Source organism: Diceros bicornis, chromosome 10 (assembly GCF_020826845.1).
Source record: "Diceros bicornis minor isolate mBicDic1 chromosome 10, mDicBic1.mat.cur, whole genome shotgun sequence".
Taxonomy (NCBI): Eukaryota; Metazoa; Chordata; class Mammalia; order Perissodactyla; family Rhinocerotidae; genus Diceros; species Diceros bicornis.
This window is the reverse complement of record NC_080749.1, coordinates 33,335,908-33,356,139: the sequence shown is the minus strand read 5'-3', so window position 1 is coordinate 33,356,139 and position 20,232 is coordinate 33,335,908. Positions and strand designations below refer to the sequence as shown.

Sequence of the window (20,232 nt, the reverse complement as noted above, 5' to 3'; positions counted from 1 at the left end):
TTATCAGTACAGAAGGAGAAGACTTAAATCTACATACTCTTGATTACTATAATTCCTGTCTCTCTGGCCACATTCTCTATAGGTGGCCCTGCAAAGCATTGTCTGACAAATATTTACATTTCCCTCTTCATGTAAATTGTCTTCTTCCCCTCTGAAATCCCAAAACACCACCCACCCCCAAGATCCTCCTTTGTCTTTGGCTGAGGATGGTATTTAAGACGAGATTCTCTGCCATAGTGTTGAGAAACTCAGTGTCCCTGGTTTCTCCCATGTATACATGTTATTAAACTTGGTATTATTTTCTCCTGCTAACCTGTCTTGTTAATTATTTGGCCAGCCATAAGAACCTTAAGGGAAAGGGCAGAGGGGGATTCTCTGTCTTCCCCTACACCAGCAAGTTCAGAACTAGATTTAAATCTTAATAACTCATTCATCTATTCATCTATTCAATAAACATACATGGGGCCCTTATTACATATCCAGCATCATGTAAAGTGCTGGTGATTCTGAGCTCAAGGACACAGAGTCAGCTTTCCAGAAAGCCTTGGACAGATACTGAATTAACAAGTGGCCATTACCATGATTGAGCTATACATAGGATACTCTGAGAGCTCAGAGGAAGGGCATCTCAGGCAGCTGGGGGGGGGGGGGTGTTGGCAGGATGGAAGATGGCAGGGAGAATCAAGGAAGGTGCCCTCTAAAAAACGATATATCAGCTCTGGTTCCTTGTAAATTATGTCTCATTTGATTTCTGATGTTTCTGATCCTTTCTTTAAAAATGTTTAAACTTTCATAGAAATAGATAGAAAAAATATATATTTATTTAGTCATATATATGCACATTTAAATATACACACCAAACAATATCCTTTTAACCTAAAGGAACCCTCAAAATTTTAAAACTATAGCTTACAACAAGGTATTACAAAGGACCCTCGGAAAATCAGACATAACTAGGCATAATCTGCTTTGAAGAGTTGATGCTTATCATGAATATTTGCCATGATTCCAAAATACCTTTGGTTTAAAAATATTAAGGTATCTTCTTATTAATGTAGCATATTCTTAACCTTGTCTGCTTCACTACTGTTTATTCCAGCATGCCAACCACAAAGATCTTGATCCAGGGCTCTGGGCTGGTAGATAGTGATTGACAACACAGATTAACTACATGGTTTCTAGAAGGATCCTGGCTTACTTCCAGATTTGGCTAATGCAAAGCCAATGCATTCCTTTGCCTCCTGCTATACCAAATTTTCCCTCTGTCACATCACACGCTGAGAGAATGGGGTTGCTGGCATAATTTCAAGCTATATCACTGATTCAAATCTGTACCCAAGAAAACCTGCTTGTATTTCAGATGAACACTCTCTAGTGATCTGAATTGCAGGGGTAGTAAAACAATTCTACATTTATGTAGCCTTCCCATCCCCAAAGGAATCATTTTCTATGTCTACGAATACCTTAGACGCAATAAGGAGTTTGGTGGGTTGGAGTCTTTTTTGTGGCTTTCTAAAAAATCAGAATTCCATGTAGTAGAAATATCATGAACCTGGTGCTTAATAACAACAACAACTGCTATAATAAAGTACATTATATGCATAATTCTCATTAATGTAACTACTTCATAAACCTATGGTAACAATGATAATATCCAGGTTATAAATCAGAATTAGCAAGGAAAGTAAATTGTGGCTGCAGGAAAGGGCTGACTCCATCTTCAAGGTTCTCTCTGCCCAGATCATTCTCCAGTGGCTACCCACACGGCTTTCTCCCTCCCTCCTTCAGCTCTCTGCTTAAATGTCCCCTATCCGAAAGGACTTTCCTGACCACATTTCTTCCAAATAACAACTCATTATTAATAACTCATTCATTGGAGATACAGTGTTCCCTAGCCCCCTCCTCTGCTTGCTTTTCATTCTTTCTTTCCATTTATTTATTTGTTTATTTACTTATTCAGGTGAGGAAGATTGGCCCTGAGCTAACATCTGTGCCAATCTTCCTCTATTTTGTATGTGGGACACCACCACAGCATGGCTTAATGAGCAGTGTGTAGGTCTGCGCCCAGCATCCAAACCCATGAACCCTGGGCTGCCAAAGCAGAGCACAGGAACGTAACCATTAGGCCACTGGGTTGGCCCCTGTTTCTGTATTTTTGAACAGCTCTTACCACCACCAAAAACATATGTGTTTGTTTTCCCTTTTCCCTCAACATGAATATGCCCTCGAGAGCAAGGGCTGTGTTTTGTTCAACACTGTTATCTCCAACACCTGGCACCGAGTAGGCATTCAACAAATATTTGATAAATGAATGATTTTTTAAATTCTTTTAGCTCACTCACATTCCATCTATGCCTCTCGATATTGACAGAAGGCACAGTGAAGTCTGAAAGGACATTTACCCAACATCCTCCTCTCCTTATTTTAGCAAAGAGCAGTAGCCTACAAAAATTCAAAGCTGATTAGAACAAATGCCCCAAGAAGTTCTGTTAATCCTGCAGCAATACATCTAGAACTATACCTTATAGACCAACAACTGAATGTATTTTGACTTAGTGATTCAGACTCTGCCCATTCTTCATGGTGCCCAAAAATATTCTCTGAGAGTTTCTCAAAGGGAGGAGAAATCAATCACAATATCAGGTTATGACCTTAAAATGAAACAGATTTATGCTGACTATATTGACTCTCTTTCCAGCATCTAAAGTTAAAAACGGGGAAAACAGGGCCGGCCCCGTGGCTTAGCGGTTGAGTGCGTGCGCTTCGGATCCCGGGCACGCACCGACACACCGCTTCTCTGGCCACGCTGAGGCCATGTCCCACATACAGCAACTAGAAGGATGTGCAACTATGACGTACAACTATCTACTGGGGCTTTAGGGAAAAAAAGGAGGAGGATTGGCAATGGATGTTAGCTCAGAGCCGGTCTTCCTCAGCAAAAAGAGGAGGATTAGCATGGATGTTAGCTCAGGGCTGATCTTCCTCACACACAAAAAAATAATAATAATAAAAATTAAAATTAAAAAAAAGGGCGGGGAAACAAGTACTAAGACCAGTGGTAACCAATGACACTGTGAATTCATCTGTAAGATGAAAATAAGTTGTCCTCATCTTTAGCAGTAACTCTCCTCGTTAAGTAGCTCTAAAAGAGTTTTGAAGCCTTTCTCCTCCTCCACATCTAGCTGCCAATGAGTCCATTTCTATCTGCAGAAGATAAGAGGCTGCCAAAATGTGGGGCCTTGCCCAGCACCCCCGGGAGCTGCCACAGACTGAGAAATTCGAGCTGCATCTGACCCCTTCCCTGGAGAAAGAACACACGGAATCATGTTCTACGTGTTATTAACCTCTGTACCTTCTCTAAGTCTCTTTCTCTTTGCCTAAATGGAAATCAAATCAGGATACAGGGAAGGTGAGTCCATTTCCACATCAATGTTTGAGTATAAGTCTGTACCAGGCCCCCTGGGCCCAACTGCAATGTTGCTTCTATTTGCTGTGCACAGGGAGTCTGGCTCAGCCCTGGAAAAGATGAGTTTTCAAGACCTCAAAAAGATGAACTCCATTCTAGGCATGGCTCTTCTTGTGATGTAACAAATCAAACTCTTATCTGCCTGTTTAATTTTATTCTATGCAACACAGCTTTGACTTGTCTATTGTTCCATTTCCAGCAAAGGCAGCATAACAATATAGCAAGGACCCAAGATACACAGCTTTGCTCAGCCACTTACTGTGTAGCTCTGGGAACATCACTTCCCCTCTCTTGGTCTCGGTTTCCTCATAATAAAGTAAAAAGATGAGAGTAAAATGATATCTGAGATCGCTGTCTACGCTATGATTCTTTGATTCTGTAGATTTTACTGAGATGTATCCCTCTTTGAAAGAAGTATTTTCATCATTAATTCTTTCTGGCCTTTCATTCTGTTTTTAGCTCTTCTTTATCTCCAAAGACTTTGCTAGTCAGATGTCCTTTGTCTTATGCTAGAGAATTTTCTGTGTGACTCTTCAAGTCACATAAGAGACCAACTTATGTGATTCAGAAATTTCTAGCTCTCTGGTTTCCCTGAGTCCTAACAATTCTCTCATCCTTCGATCATCAAATTCAGAGAAGGTAGAAGCAACACTGATCGGCCTCACAGGCCCACATACATACTTTCTTTTGGGGGCCTGCAGATGGGCCCTTTCTAACTCTTGTCTTATAAACTATTACGCAGGAGACTCGCAGCCCTGAAGTAATTAGTGGCCTATCGCACCTTCCCAAAATGCTTCTCTTTCTTGTCTCCCATCTCTTTATCTTTCCCATACTTTCTTAATCTTTCCTTTTTCTTCCTTCCCTCTTTCTCATCTTTTCTCACTTGGTCCTGCCACAACAACTAAGGGGCTTATTTAAACCCATTGGTAACCCACAGGAAAATAAAATAAGAAATTGCTGCTTCTCTTCACTGAACAGACCCACAAGATTAGGACTGAAAGCTATTTGAAGCACACTCATGTTGACGACATTGAGAAAGCTATAACATAAAAGCATATGAGATGAAATAAATTCAGGATCACAAATTAAGATCAACAACTACCTTTATGTGGAAATGTTCTAAGACACAGCTTGTGTCAAAAGTTCTTTCATAAAAGTCAATATGATTAGGGGAAGATACAGAAACCAGAGTATTTAACCGATGTACAAGCAGCATAATCTCTGAGATTAATGAAACTCCAGATCACAACTCTTTAATATATTTTTGCTAAGCGTGAGTAGCTCGTGTGGTGAGGATTTGTAGTTCAATCAAAATATCTTCTCTACATCCACTTGTGAATATAATACTCACAACATCCATGTGATTAACAAAAGCAGCCTAGTCCAGGAGGGTTGCCAACGGCAGGCAGAAGTGTGGCATATCTAAACAAATGAACATGGAAAGGTATCATTATGACTGATGTTGTAGACATTTGGGATCAAGGGCTTTTAAAGTAAGTAGGAGGCTTTAGGCAGGGGACAAGTCTTAAAAAGGTCCTTAGGCTCGATAATTTTTCCCAGACACTAACCAGGTACAAGAAAGACCCAGTCTTCATACAGCATCCTTTTGTCCCCAGGTAGAAAGATCTGGTGGGAGGTAGATGGAGTGGATGCAAATTTTCAATGGGAGAGGAATAGGGAAGAAAAGCACAGTCGATGCTCCTCTCCCCAATCCTGAGAATCACTTAATCCGGCCCTGCTATAACTCAGTGGGACCAGACCTACCTCCTCTTTCAGAGGTGGAAACCTTTGGTTTTTGAGCAAGCACCTTGAATTTTGGCTCTAGGTGTAAAACAGAATATGCCAGGTACCTACAATGGATGACTAACTTCTGTCCCTCCTTGATTAATCACTCCATGGATGTTTGCCTAAATAAAGACTCATTATGGAATGGCTACAGAACACGAGCCAAACCACTCTGATGTCCAAATTAAAACACTTGACATTTCCCCCTTCTCCTCCCCTTCAAAGGCATTTAAAGCTTTTTTTCCTAGAACAATATCAGTGCAATACATCTGGAAATTTGCCATTTGGGTAGCAGAGGCTGGAGGACAGATCAACAGAGCAGCACAAACTATGTTCTCAGCAAGGGCCTCGTGGGTGGAACGAAGCTCCTGGCTGTGTCTTGGGCAAATGCAAAGCAGAGAAGGGCAGGGCTTGTCCTAAGCTGTGGAGGGAGAAGAATTGCTCTTCGGAGTCCTGGTCCAAGAGGTGTCTCAAGGGCATACAGAGAAGAGGCGGATACATTATTATTTGAGCAAAAGGCCAACAGTACTCAGGCTTCCGGACCAAAGGTGAGGGCCTGGGATAGAGCAGAAGTAGAAGTCTCGGGCAGTAATAAGAAACAAAAACAAAAAGCCACTTTTTTCACAAAAGGAAAAATGGTATCAAGAAGGACTGCGACCATGGCAAAAGAAAGAGCGAGACAATGTTGGGTTCAGCATGCCAGTGCTCTGTGTTGGGTACCTGTCTGTATGCTCCTTCTTCCTCCTTCCCAGATACCCTAGCCCCGTTGCCAGGTCCTGAGCTGACACACATTCAACAGTCAGTATGTATAGAGTTCCCACCTTGCACCAGGCACTGAATTAGAAATGAAGGATGCAGAGAATTCTACAGGTTCTCTGCTCTGGAGATACAAAGTCCCATCAAAAAAGCTGGATAAAGTCCACCATGAGTCTCATCTATTTCATCATGAGCAACACCAGCTACAGGTGCTTCCAACATGTCACAGGAAAAGCCTTATGACTCTATAAAGCACTTAGCACTCCCCACTCCTTCTTCAAAATGTAACTTTCCCCACCCAGTAGATATACTTACTCTTATATAACTGGAGTTGCATTCTCTTGACGGAAAGATTATCTCCAGTTAAAAGCCAGGAGGAGAAAACCCATGAAACTTATTAGTGATGGATACCTCTGTATGAAGGAGTTAATTGCATCCATCCCAAAGAGAAGATTTTCAGATAGAGAGTTTGGGGGTTAGCTCCCTAAAAGAAGTACAGAGTAGAAGCATATGCAGGGAGCAGCCCAGACCTGGGACCCGTCCTAATTCCTTCACACCACACTCCCAAGAAACAACCTGCTTGCTGTATTTTGTATATTCTCAAGCTTGGAAAAATCATTCACGCTTCAAGGAATTTCACATGCTATAATTCTTAGGTTTTTTTCTTTTCTTATTAGGGTCTTAGAAGTCTAGAGGAGATGACTTTTTCAAGAACCTTCCTAAACCTTCCAAAAATTCCTAGAGATTTTGGTCATTCTTGCCTTGCATGTTCCCAGCAGATAACCAGCAGAGGACCTCCTTGTATTTTTGAAGGACATCCCCTATATGCTGAGTTTTCAGAAGCATGCAACCCCAAAATCCCATATGCCCTTTGCTATTTACCCACTCAGCATTACATTTCAACCAATCAGGAATTATTCATCATATTTCATCAGAAAAGAGATGAGATTCCCCAGGTGAGTTCTCCCTTCCTCTCATTTGTGAGGTTAAGGCAGGTTGCCTACATAATTCTCATCAGATTTTCTTTGCTGTACAATCAAGGGGATCAGAACACTAAGCAAGATTAAAAATAGAGCAATCTCTCATGTTCTTCATTGGCGTGTCTTTAAGCATCTGAGCAATGAACAGATACATAACTTTCTACAATACATCCTGATGCTATTTTGTTGATATAAATGGTTCTATAATTGCCTTAAGAAATTGTGATGTGTCTTCAAAGGTTATTTTTGAAAAGAGAAAATTTAGGAAATGTTTCACATTCAAAGCCCCTCTTATCACTATTCATTGGGAACACTGAGTACCTTACACATTTCTTTCAAAGGTCTCTATGCACATGAGGCAAAAACACTAGAGACTACCTTGAATAACACCAAATAAACCCCAGCTCTATTTCCACTTTCCCTGCTTATGGGACTCTCTCGTGTAATTACAGCAGCTGCTCATCAATAATGTGAAAGGAGATGTGGTACCAATGTTTAGAACCAGGACAAGAATCAGTTTTCAGAAAATATCCCTGAAGTCCATGATTTGAATCTGTAACTTGAACCAAACAACTTGCTCTACTAATTAAGACTGACCTATCAAGAGATTTCAAATGCTATCTGAAGGTGCCTTCCTAAATGCCATACCCAGATCTCTGTCAAGCCATCTGGAAAAAAGTAATTGAATTCCAGAAAAGTTTATCACATGGTAGGTGTATAAAAAGAAAAATGAGACACAAACCTAATTTGCAAGAAGCAAATGATGGCAATATTATATCCAAGTGGAAAGAGCTTCTTGGACAATGGGTTATGTTTTTTTCCTTCTAAATAAAGAAATCAGTTGAATGACATATGTTAGCTGAAAATATATTTTTTAAAGGAATTAAATATCCAAATATGGGGTCCAGTTTTTTTCCTTAAAAAAATAATCATTTCCCTATGCAGTACTGTATTTTGAAGATACACTTCTGACCAATGACCTCGCAGTAATCAGTAAAAAAGACCATATGGTAGTATGTGAAATGCTGGGTGATTAGGGCACCATTATATCCCATAAGCCAAACGTAGTTCCAGGGCTTGGCCTACAGTCAGGCACAAGTTAGCTGTAACTGAGAGGAGACAAGGAACTGGAGCATTTTCTAAAGAGATCAGTCGAATTCTCTGCTTGTAGCCCATAGTCTGAGAGGCCTTCTTGCTACAATATAACAAGATCCTTGATAAATAGAACAAACAAACTTTATAATGCATTTTTGACCACCGAAAGAGTAAATATTCCAAAGGAGTGGATACACACATACACAGGAAGGAAGGAAGGAAGGAGAGAAGGGGGGGAAGGCAGGGAGGGAGGGATGGGGAGGAGGAGGGAGGGAGGGAGGGGCAGGAGGGAGAGAGGAAGGAAGGAGAGAAGGAGAGAAGGAAGGAGAGAAGGAGGGAAGGAAGGAGAGAAGGAGGGAAGGAAGGAAGGAGAGAAGGAGGGAAGGAAACCAGGAAGGAAGGAAAGGGGAGAGAAGAAGAAAGGGAGGGAAGGAGGGAGAGAGGGAGGGAGGAAGGAAAGAAGGAAGAAATGTAAGATAAAATCAAAAGGATATGTGTCAAGCACATACATAAGTTAGGCCTGCCCTGGGAGCAGATGCTGCTAAGACCTCTGGCATCAGAGATGGAACACCAGGTCCCTCCCATGGGTCGGGTAGCTGAACCTGAGACTTGTGCAATAAGTCAAGACCCTTGAAAGTTGCTAATGTAGTCCCAGGTCAGTCCTGCCCCCAAGCTCCAAGACACAAGAAATGCAAATCTTCTCTGGAGGAAAGCTCCCAATTTAAGCCGTTAACATTGCTATAAATTAAATTTAATCAAATATAAGCTCTCAAAAACATTCCTCAAAACACAAGAAAACAAAGCAACATAATATGGAACAACAAAAGACCCCGAATAGCTAAAGGAATCCTGAGAAAAAAGAACAAAGCTGGAGGTATCACACTCCCTGATTTCAAAATATACTGCAAAGCTATAGTAACCAAAACAGCATGGTACTGGCACAAAAACAGACACACAGATCAATGGAATAGAATCGAAAGCCCAGAAATAAACCCACACATCTACAGACAGCTAATCTTCGACAAAGGAGCCAAGAGCATACAATGGAGAAAGGAAAGTCTTTTCAACAAATGGTGTTGGGAAAACTGGATAGCCACATGCAAAAAAAAATGAAAGTAGACCATTACCTTACACCACACACAAAAATTAACTCCAAATGGATTAAAGACTTGAATGCAAGACCTGAAACTATGAAACTTCTAGAAGAAAATATAGGCAGTACGCTCTTTGACATCAGTATTAGCAACATATTTTCAAGCACCATGTCTGACCTGACAAGAGAAACAATAGAACAAATCAACAAATGGGACTGCGTCAAACTAAAAAGCCTCTGCACAGCAAAGGAAACCATCAACAAAATGAAAAGACAACCTAACAATTGGGAGAAGATATTTGCCAACCATACATCTGATAAGGGGTTGATCTCCAAAATATATAAAGAACTCATGCATCTCAACAACAAAAAAACTAACAACACAATTAAAAAATGGGTTAAAGACCTGAACAGACATTTCTCCAAAGAAGAATTTCAGATGGCCAACAGGCACATGAAAAGATGTTCAACATCATTAACCATCAGGAAAATGCAAATCAAAACTATAATGAGAGGGCTGGCCCCGTGGCTTAGAGGTTAAGTGCACGCGCTCCGCTGCTGGCGGCCTGGGTTCGGATCCCAGGCCGCGCACCAACGCACCGCCTCTCCGGCCATGCTGAGGCCGCGTTCCACATACAGCAACTAGAAGGACGTGCAACTATGACATACAACTATCTATTGGGGCTTTGGGGTAAAAATAAATAAATAAATAAAATTAAAACTATAATGAGATATCACCTCACGCCCATCAGAATGGCTATAATTAACAAGACAGGAAACAAAATATGTTGGAGATGATGTGGAGAGAAGGGAACTCTCATACACTGCTGGTGGGAGTGCAAACTGGTGCAGCCACTATGGAAAACAGTATGGACATTCCTCAAAAAATTAAGGATAGAAGTACCATATGATCCAGCTATTCCACTGCTGGGTATTTATCCAAAGAACTTGAAAACACCAATGCGTAAAGATACATGCACCCCTGTGTTCATTGCAGCATTATTCACAATAGCCAAGACTTGGAAGCAACCTAAGTGCCCATGAAAGGACGAATAGATAAAGAAGATGTGGTATATATACACAATGGAATACTACTCAGCCATAAGAAACAATGAAATCTAGCCATTTGTGACAACATGGATGGACATTGAGGGTATAATGCAAAGTGAAATAAGTCAGAGGGAGAAGGTCAAATACCATATGATCTCACTCATTAAGTAGTAGATAATAACAACAGCAAACAAACACATAGAGACAGAGATTGGATTGGTGGTTACCAGAGGGGAAGGGGGGAGGGAGGAGGGCAAAAGGGATAATTCGGCACATGTGTGTGGTGATGGGTTGTAATTAGTATTTGGGTGGTGACCATGATGTAATCTATGCAGAAATAGAAGTATAATGATGTACACCTGAAATTTATACAATGTTATAAACCAATGTTACTGCAATAAACAAAATATTAAAAAGAAAACAAAGCACATAAAAGAGTTGCCAGAAACAATAAAAAACAGAATTACACTCTCAATTACCAAATATTTCACATTCTCAGGTATAGAATAATACCATATATGTAATATTTCATGTAATAAAATATGAAATAAAAAATGAAAAAACAAAAAGAGACTTTAAAAAAAAATGACCAGAATGATTTGCAAATTAGCCAAAGAGAATTTTTAGAAAACAACAACAACCTATAATCATTGAAATTAAAACTCAATGAATGGGTTAAATCACAGATTTACACAGCTGAAGATAGAATCATTGAACTGATACGAGTTCTGGAAAAAAGTCATCAGAATGCAGCAAAGAGATAAAGAGATAGAAAATATTAAAAAGATATTAAGAGGCATGGCACATAGAATAAGAAGGTTGAACATAAGGCCAATGGAAGTCTAGGTGAGAACTGAGACTAGAGGAGAGGCAGTTTCCAGACATAACGACCAAAGTTTTTCTACAAGTGATGAAAGACACCAGTCCAAAGATGCAGAAAACACACTATATACTAAGCAGAATAAATAAAAAGTATCCACGTGCAGATATACTGAAGTGATACCGCAGAGTACCAAAGACAATGACAATATTATAAAAGCAGCCATAAAAGAGATCAACAATTAGACTGACAGATTTCTCAACAGCGACAACTGAAGTCAGAAGACACAAATTATCTTCAAAGTGCTAGGAGAACATAACTATTAACTAGAACATCCAATGAAGCCATTTTTTAAGAATGAGAATGAAGTAAATATATTTTCTTATAAACAAAAATGGAGGGAGTTTATTATCAACAGAACTTCACTAAAGAAATATCTAAAGGATGTACTTTGGGAAGAAAGAAAATGAACCCAGAGGAATATCTGACATGCAAGAAATGGTGAGCAGAAAAGGTAGTAAATATGTAAGTAATTTTATACAGGTATTTTTAACTGTCTCTGCAAAATTATGATAAAACTAAAGTATATCTTGTGGTAAAAGAAGTCAGAACTAAAATATTAGACAACAATAGCATACAATTCGTGAGAGGGTGATTAGAGTTTAAGTACTCCAAAGTGCTAGGTTGTTTGGAGATTGGGTTATGATACTAATTACCTTCACTCACAATGGGGGAAAATGGCAGCATGGCCCTAATCCGCCTGGACCACACCAGGACTCCCTTACTACTTTCCCTCCCACACTAGACCTGCCCCTCCCCAGTTTGTGATCCAGGCAGGAAGACTTGGAGGAGAACCAACTCTGATGAGAATTTGATGAGAATGAGATTCCTGGGCAGGTTCTGTAGCCCCTGCAGGCAGAGTGGCTTCCCTGAGAGAGGAGGATGTGCTCTGAGCAATGAAAAGGCCTAGAGGAGGAAGAAAGGCAGTGTTTTGGCAGCCAAACTTTCAGCTGTGTCCAAAAGTAATCTACTTATTGTGGCTTTGTTTGTGGAAGGCTTTGTTGGAGCTAGGCATTGTTGGACTTTAGCAAACAGCTTAGAGATTAGAGATTTGTAAAGTCACTGCATGGACTGGTAGGTGAGGATGTGTTTGAGTTCCTGGGTTTTGCCAATGGAGAGGTTTGGGGTGGTGGAGAAGAGATGATGTGAAAGGTTTATGTTCGACTGGGAAAGCCCAACATCCTCTTGGAATTTTTCTGTTAGATGCAGTCAGACCTCATCAACCCACATAAACTTTCTTTTTGGGAAAATAAACATCAAAGCCAAGACCTTCCTTCTTCATAGGCTTCCTAGCAACTTGGTTACTGAGTTTGGGGCTTCTTGAGTATTGGGGTTGGCCTTCAGGAAAATTACTCAAGGCAGTTTCCTGTGGCCATTTCTTCCTCACTTTTGATGATGACTTGGACAATGGGGCTGGTATGGAAAGAAAGAGGTTGGAAGAGAGTCAGGGAGAAGCAGCACTGTAACTGAATCCTAACTTGTGGAATGCAGGCTCCTTTTTACATAATCCTAAAGTAAACAGTAGAAGGGTCAATTAGCAAGGGAGAAACTGCATAAGATATCTCAATGCCAGTTCTTAATTATTTATAAACTATTATTTGGATTATCTCTTCCTCTGATGAACTCCATTAGAAGAATTAGTGAGCAGTGACAATAGTTAATCACTGCCCTGCTAGCACAACTTCAGAAGCATTGGAAGTGATTCTACTCTCTAGAGTTGCTAAAAAAATGGTGTTGCCTAGTTTAGAATACCAGGCTACTCCAGCATGCACACCTGTTCATAGTATCATATGATCCCTCACTTACATAATGTGTTTTGTAACCCCTACCTAAAGAACAGACCCGTGCATTTAGTACCAAACACACCACTACCTGGTTTTCCCACATGCATGTAATTGCCCTGAGTGTTGATATAAATGATCTGCTGTATGCACAGAGAAGACAATGTCCAATGGAAAAATTGTTGCTGACAGTTACAAGGTAGTTTCTCCCAGTCCCAAAGAGGACTACATATTGGTATCCTTCAAGAAATGTTACATTCAAAATACTTATTGGAGGGGCAGTGCAGTGAAGAATTAAAAGGAAGAGACATTCTTTAATATTTTCAACCAATGAAATTAATACTTTAGAAAATAGTCAGCAAATATACACAGGCTTTCACTATGCTACTTGATTATGGTACAAATAGGAAGAACTGCCCTTGGATTCCATAGGAAAGAGTCTCAGACTAGAAGAGCATGGAGCAAATGAGCCAGTGGGATCCTGTTGGCTAATATCACAAGTATTTCCTAAATATGTGCTAGCAAATCATCCAAAACCTCATGAATTCTTGGGGTAAAGATTCATCAAGTCTTTTTAGAGCTAAAAGAGATGTTTAAAAAAATTCCTTCCTTCCTCCCTTAATCAGTTCACAGAGACTGAGATTACCAGTTTAGCATTCTTAACTCCACACAGTAATTGTCCAACTTGAATTATATACAGACTTTTTTTAAAGAAAAATGTTCCCTCAAATCCCCCAGTGTTAACTTTATTGTTTTTAGTGTGTTCCTTAGAAAACAACCAATGTAAAACCAGGTACAAAATTCTTAGATGTATCGCCCTTAGTCTATACAAACCAAAGCACATGTATAAATAAATACTATCCAAACTATAAAACCTTCAAATAGCATTCAAATTAATAACACTAATATAACATGCTAGATGATGTTCTGCTGAAACCACATTGCTGCCCCAGTGAGGATATATATGGTACTGGTCACTGATTGCTCTAGCGTGGGTCTTTTTGAGCTTGGCAAGCATTTACTTCCATGTTCTATGTGATGACTGGATTCTCCTAGCACTTTCCCTACTGGAACTACCATGAAACCTTTCTTCATCAGCAGGCTCTGTGGCCATTTAGTCTTTAAATGTAAATAGTGCTTTGGCATCACATTGATTCTACCCTGATTTTTCTTATGAACCCTCTACATTTTCACTGGTTCTACTCGACACTAATTGGAACACAAACTTAAACGCAGGTGCAGACACTGAAATCATGCCACAGTGCTCAGTTATAAGACAGTTATCCAATGATCCAGAATACATCTAGGTTAAATTTTTATTGTCATCCAAATGAAAGAAACATATTAAAATTCTTATAGAAGACTCACAAATGTCCGAAGTTCACAAATGCTCAGAGGCCCTCAGCTCCCAATGTCAGAAACTGCCCCGTAGAATGCTGTCTGTGACTAGGTTCTCACAGATAATCTGCTCTTAGTGTGTCCTTGAAACTAGAAACATACTTGGATCAAAACCTTGAAGGGTGAGGTTAGGAGCTGGAGGAGATGTGGAACAGCTCATATATGGAATAAAATCAGAGCAGACATAAGAGAACTACAAAGACTGCCAAGAAACAAACGCAGAGCCCAGCAGACATGTGACTTGTTTTCATCAGTGCTGAGTGCTCTTTCTGAGTTCCCTAGTCTCTCACTGTGACCTAGTTTTCAGAATAAAGGAAATGCAATATTTAAGGCCTTTCTCAGAGACCATATCGTTCAGAGAGATGTGAAATATCATCCAAACTTGAGATGCTACAAAGCAGAGCTTGTACTGCCATTGAAACAAACTTCCCATGATCATTGTGCTAGTTTTTTTGTCATTTGCACCTCACCTCTCCCAGCCTGAGATCCATTGTCTGCCCTGCTCTGTGCCCCAGGAGGGTGACACCTGCAGACCGCATCACCCAGGTTCCTGTGCCAGCTGACTTCTGGTTAGGTTTGGCCAATGGCGACATTGGCAGCAGATCGGAGCGAGGGAGATAAGGGAGGTTGGGGTGTTTCCTCCCACTCTCCACATGCTTCAGCTCAGCATCACTGGTGGAAGTTGCATCCCTCTACAGCCACAGCCCCAGAAGGCACTGCTTCCTCCTCTGCAGCTCTAAGTGCTCATGAAACACTATTTCCTTCCCTGTCCCTTCAGTCCAGGGCTGGCTATGAGCACTCATGAGACACTACTTCCTTCTTTTGTCCCCTCAGCACAGGCCTGGCCATGGCTCTCCACTGCTGTAGTCCCTTGTTTGTTCTCACCCTGCACACACTTCTCAGGGCAGCCCTTCACTGAATTCTCTTCATTTGAACCAATGAGGTGAATTCTGTGTCCTACTAGGACCATTACTGATACAATCATCAAATTTGATCAGGAAAATCAGTACTGTATGAACTCCTAGGTGCAGATCACACTCTCAAAAATTAATATAAAAAAGAAGAAAAATCACTCACCATCTATTAGGAAGATAATCACATAAACAACATAAGTGACATTGACCCTCTAACTCTACTCGTGAAAAATTTAGCTTAAGAAAAACAATAATTTAGGAAATAAAAATGCTACATGCATGAAGAAGTTTATTATATTGTCATCTATAGCAGGGGAAATCTTGGAAACAACCTAGATGTCCAACAGCAAGGGAATAATTAAACTATGACATATGAACTTGATGGACTATGATGTCACCATGAAATACTATTATTAAGACTTTGTACCCCCCAAAAAAGTTTATAATAATAATGGTAAGTAAAATGGATATTTGAACAGATATTTTGAACATACATTAGAATTTTAATTATGTAAAAATAAATATGTATGCACCTAAATGTTAGACAGAATTTCACAAAACTAAATCCCATGTTGGAGGACTCAAATTCTAAGTACTACATATTTCTTTCCTAAAATATCCTTAAAAATAAAACAAAGGGCATAATATCCAGAGACCTCATGGCTACAGCTAGTGATAGGAGTGGTGCACTCTGGGAGATTAACACTCCTCAGACTATATCCTGCCCTCCAATCAATAAGCAGACGTAAGCAGGACATTTAACAGTAGTCTCTATTTCTTTCCTCTGCAGTAGAACGACTACTGACCCACTCATAAGAATGTAAAGTTAATGAAACCTAATAGGACTGAAAAATATTTTTTTGCTTTCATATACCTGCTTCCCTGTATATGCTGGCTGTACATGTTGACTCTAGCTGGAGCCATTTAAAATGAGAGCATTTTCTTAGACAAATTTTGTGGTGCAGTGCTTGTGAGTTCTGTTTCAGAGACTGAGCACTGTCATTAGAAAGCGGTAAGATGAACATCGTCATTTGGGGGCTTTCACTGGAAGTTTTAAAATATGTTTCATGCTCCTCCTTAAAGAGATCTTATCCAGCAGAATGATAACAGATTGATGGCCATGACCTTCTTCACATTCTTCTAACTCCTTTTAAAATGAAATCAAGGCTCTTGCTGCAGTGTCTGTGGGCCGGGTGCCAAGGTGCAGTAATGAAGGCTATATATCATCCCCCACCTCAAGACCGCCATCTCAGTTCATTGCTAATGTGTTAATGCCACCAACAAACATGTTGAAAGAGGGGAAATTCAAGAGAAACATGCTTTCCTCATTCTCAAGGCTTATTTTCTTTAAACAGGGGTTGTCAGAAAGACAATGTCTTTGTACTGAATACAAATATGACACCATACCGACATTACCACAAAATGCTTTTACAGACACAAAGCTCTTTATGCTTTAATTTTAAATTGATGATTTGATATCTTCCTAAATTATACATTTTAGAAGAGTTTCCTAGTCAAAAACATTTGTTGGTCTAGAATATATATATTAACTTGAAATATTGCCATTCCTATTTCATAGCCAAGTGGATGATAATTTTCTTTAATTACACATTAATTCCAATGTATTACCTGGATAGACAGTTATTGTTTTAACAGGATAAGGATTAATGGGCAGGTGTTCTGCGATAATCTGACTGAAGAAGAAATAGAGGAATTATATATGATTCATTTTCTTACTTCTCTGAGCTGAATAATATTAACAACACTGCCACCTTACATTTATAAAGCACTTTTCATTTTCAGAGGGCTTTTGTATCTGGGATTACATTTTCCTGGATCTCTTACATATGACAGATCCTTCCAAATAACACATACTCTACAGTTTTTCAACTTTCTGATGCCTAAACACTTCACGTGCGTATGTGTTTAAATCAATGGGATACAGTGAGAGGCAGTGGAACAACCATGGCCTTTGAAGACAGACAGACCTGGGTTCAATTCTCACCTCAACCACCTACTGCATGACCTTGGATGAATTACCACAAGCATCAGTTTTGTCATATTTAAAATGGGGATAACATCACCTTCCATCAAAGGCTATTGGAAGGACTAAATAAGATATAACTTATGAAAAGAGTCCATTACATATCTGGCACATAGCAAGCACTCAATAAATAAAAGTTATTGCTATTATTAGCAACTATTTTACTCTCTCTTAAACATTTTCTTGCCCCTGTCTGATTTATTTTCTTCAAAACATTTTTATTCAGAGAGGTATGGAGGAAGTATAAAATCAATAATAACAATGTCAGTCCTGGAAAGTGTACCAGAGGTATGACATCAGTGCAATCTTAGACACTTTCTGTCCAGTGGGCCCTACTCCAGCAAACACTCTGCAAAAACTCATCCATCTCTTTTCTACTTGAGTAGAGTGAATGGTAAACAGTGCTTTGGATAAACCCTGGTACTAATTAGATGGCATTCCTGACTGTGGTCGCCAGCCTCCACAATGGCCGCCGATGATCTCACCTCCTGGTAGTCACACATTGAGTAGTGCTCTCCCCAGCCCCCAATACACACACTGAAGCATGGCTGGTCTATTATGCAACCAATAGAATTAGGTGGAAATGATGATGTGTGATTTCTGAGGCTAAGCCATAAAAGACATTGGATTTCTGCCTTGGTCTCTCAGATCACTTGCTCTGGGGAAAGCCAAGCATCATGTCACTCAAGCAGTGACATGGGACACTCAAGCGGTCCCAGGAAGAGGCCCATATGAAAAAGGATTGACTTAGGAGCACCAACTGTGAGCCACGTGAGTCGCCTTAGATGTAAATCCTCCAGCCCCAGTCAAGCCTTCAGATGACTAGAGCCCCAGCCAACGTCTGACTACAACTTCATGAGAAACGCTGATCCACTGTCACCTAGCCAAGCTACTTCTGAATTCCTGAGCCACAGAAACCATGAGAGATAATAAATGATCATTGGTGTTTTAAGCAACTAAATTTTGGAGTGCTTTGTTACATAGCAATAGTAACAAGGGTAGTTTGGCAAGAATATGGATTAGAACAACATGACCCTTCACCATACGGCTACATAACCCAAAAAACATGTCTAAACAATCATAGATGAACAACATGGCCCTGCTCTGCGAGGAAAGTGGCTTTAATATAGAGATGACTTTCATATTTTAGGCATCATCACATCACACGTTAACTAATCCCCCAAATCCCACACCAATTCCAAAAAAAAAAAAAAAGAATGACATTTAATTATATAAAAATGTAAAGTGTCTATATGGAAAAACTACAAATAAAGTAAAAATCTAACGACAAATGAGGAAAATTATCAGCACTGTAGGATAGAAAGAGTTTATACTCTCCCTATAAAATAGAATGTATAAGTCAATAAAAAGAAATTACTCAATAGTAGAACAGAGAGCAGATATTATTGAGAGATTCAAAAAGAGAAGAGATCCAAAGACTGAGCTTTAGGCATGCCACTATTTAGATATCAGGAAGAAGAAGATTCAGCAAAGGAGACCAGGGAGTGACCACTAGGACAGAAGGAAAACTAGAAGATTCTGGTGTCCTGGAAGCCAAGGATCAAAAAAGGTTTTAAAAAAGAGGGGGTGACAAAATGTGCCAAACCCTGCTTGTGAGGTCAAGTAAGATAAGACTTGAAGGTTGACTACTAGAGTTTGCCACATGGAATCACTGGTAACAGTCACATCATCCAATTCCTCTTCCTATGGTCAATAAATGTTTGCTGAGTACCTATTATATGCCAGATACAGTACTTCTTGAACTTAGCTACTTTGATATTGTTACTGCCAGTATGTTATGACTGCCAATACAGACTGTTCTTTCAGGCTACACCCAAAAGGACATTAAAGATTCTTGGGGGTGGAGGGAAAGGAAGAGAGTCAAAATAATCAGATTCAAATCCATTAGGTGTCAGAAAATGGCACACCAGCAAATTAGGGGTAAATACTAGGCCAGATCTGGGACTCTCCTGACCAATAATCACAGTAATAATTTTATGACTTCTTTACACCTTGAGCAGTCTCAACAGGCTATGTTATGCTGCCATAACAAACAACTCCTCAATTTCAGTGATCTGATACAGCGTAAGTCTACCTCTTCGTGACTCAAAGCCCACAGTGGGTCCAGGCACCTCTTCCAGATAACTATCTTCCATGTGTTGTCTTAGCATTCCAGACAGCTCTAAATGAGGAAACATTTCCACAATCACCACAGCAGGGGAAGACAGGCCTACAGGGTCTCATGCCAGCAGTTAAATAGTTTGGCCCAGAAGTGACTCATGTTCAACCACAACCCATTGGGCAGAAAGAGTCACATGACCTGCACAATTGCAAAGGGAACCAGAGAGAAGAATTTTTCCATGAAGATTAACTAGATATAGATTAGCACTGTGAGTCTCTACCATAATCAGGATCCTAGCTTTTCGAAGGATCTGATATCTAATCATCCATTTGACCGTGAAAACATCCCAAAAAGATAGACAGAAAAGTTATTAGACTCTCCATTTACAGGTGTGAAACTTGAGGCAACAAAAGTTTAAACAACTTACCTAATTAGTGATAATGTCTAATTTAAATCATTGTAGTAAGGATTGCCTCACAGCTCTGAGCTTTCTGTTTACAAGTCCATGCTGCCATTAACTTGGAAAAAAATCATTAGGATCACTGACATTTGTGGTCATTATGATACATATAAAATATACTACAGAATAGAATACCGCATGATTCTCTCAGTGCCTTATACTTATACAAAAGAAGGCCCTTTGAAATAGCTGGGATCAGTCCCTTCAGACATATTCTTGACAATGGCTGGCTGATGCCTAAAATGAAAGCCAAAGAGGCTTAGGATGGAAGGATTGGGTTTTCCTAATAACATTTGAGGCTCCTTTCTCTGCATCTGTCACTAAAGATTAGCCCTCAGGATAGCAACTCCCTTCAATGAGAACTCCCTTCATGTTAAAGATGAACTTGAAGTTTCAACAGTCCCTACA

The 20,232-nt window shown here is 39.9% G+C and overlaps 1 protein-coding gene across 8 annotated transcripts in view; it reads right to left on the bottom strand.

Annotated features, from left to right (window-relative positions):
* The window catches only part of LYPD6B (LY6/PLAUR domain containing 6B), a 160,989-nt gene that overhangs the window by 73,476 nt on the left and 67,281 nt on the right, over positions 1-20,232 (bottom strand). For 5 of the 8 annotated variants that reach the window (XM_058548930.1, XM_058548933.1, XM_058548932.1 and 2 more), the window contains one exon: positions 4,818-4,888. The exons of the other annotated variants lie outside the window; for them this stretch is intronic. The gene's annotated coding sequence lies outside the window, so the exon portion shown is untranslated. The remainder of the gene's footprint in view (positions 1-4,817; positions 4,889-20,232) is intronic. 8 annotated transcript variants of the gene reach the window in all.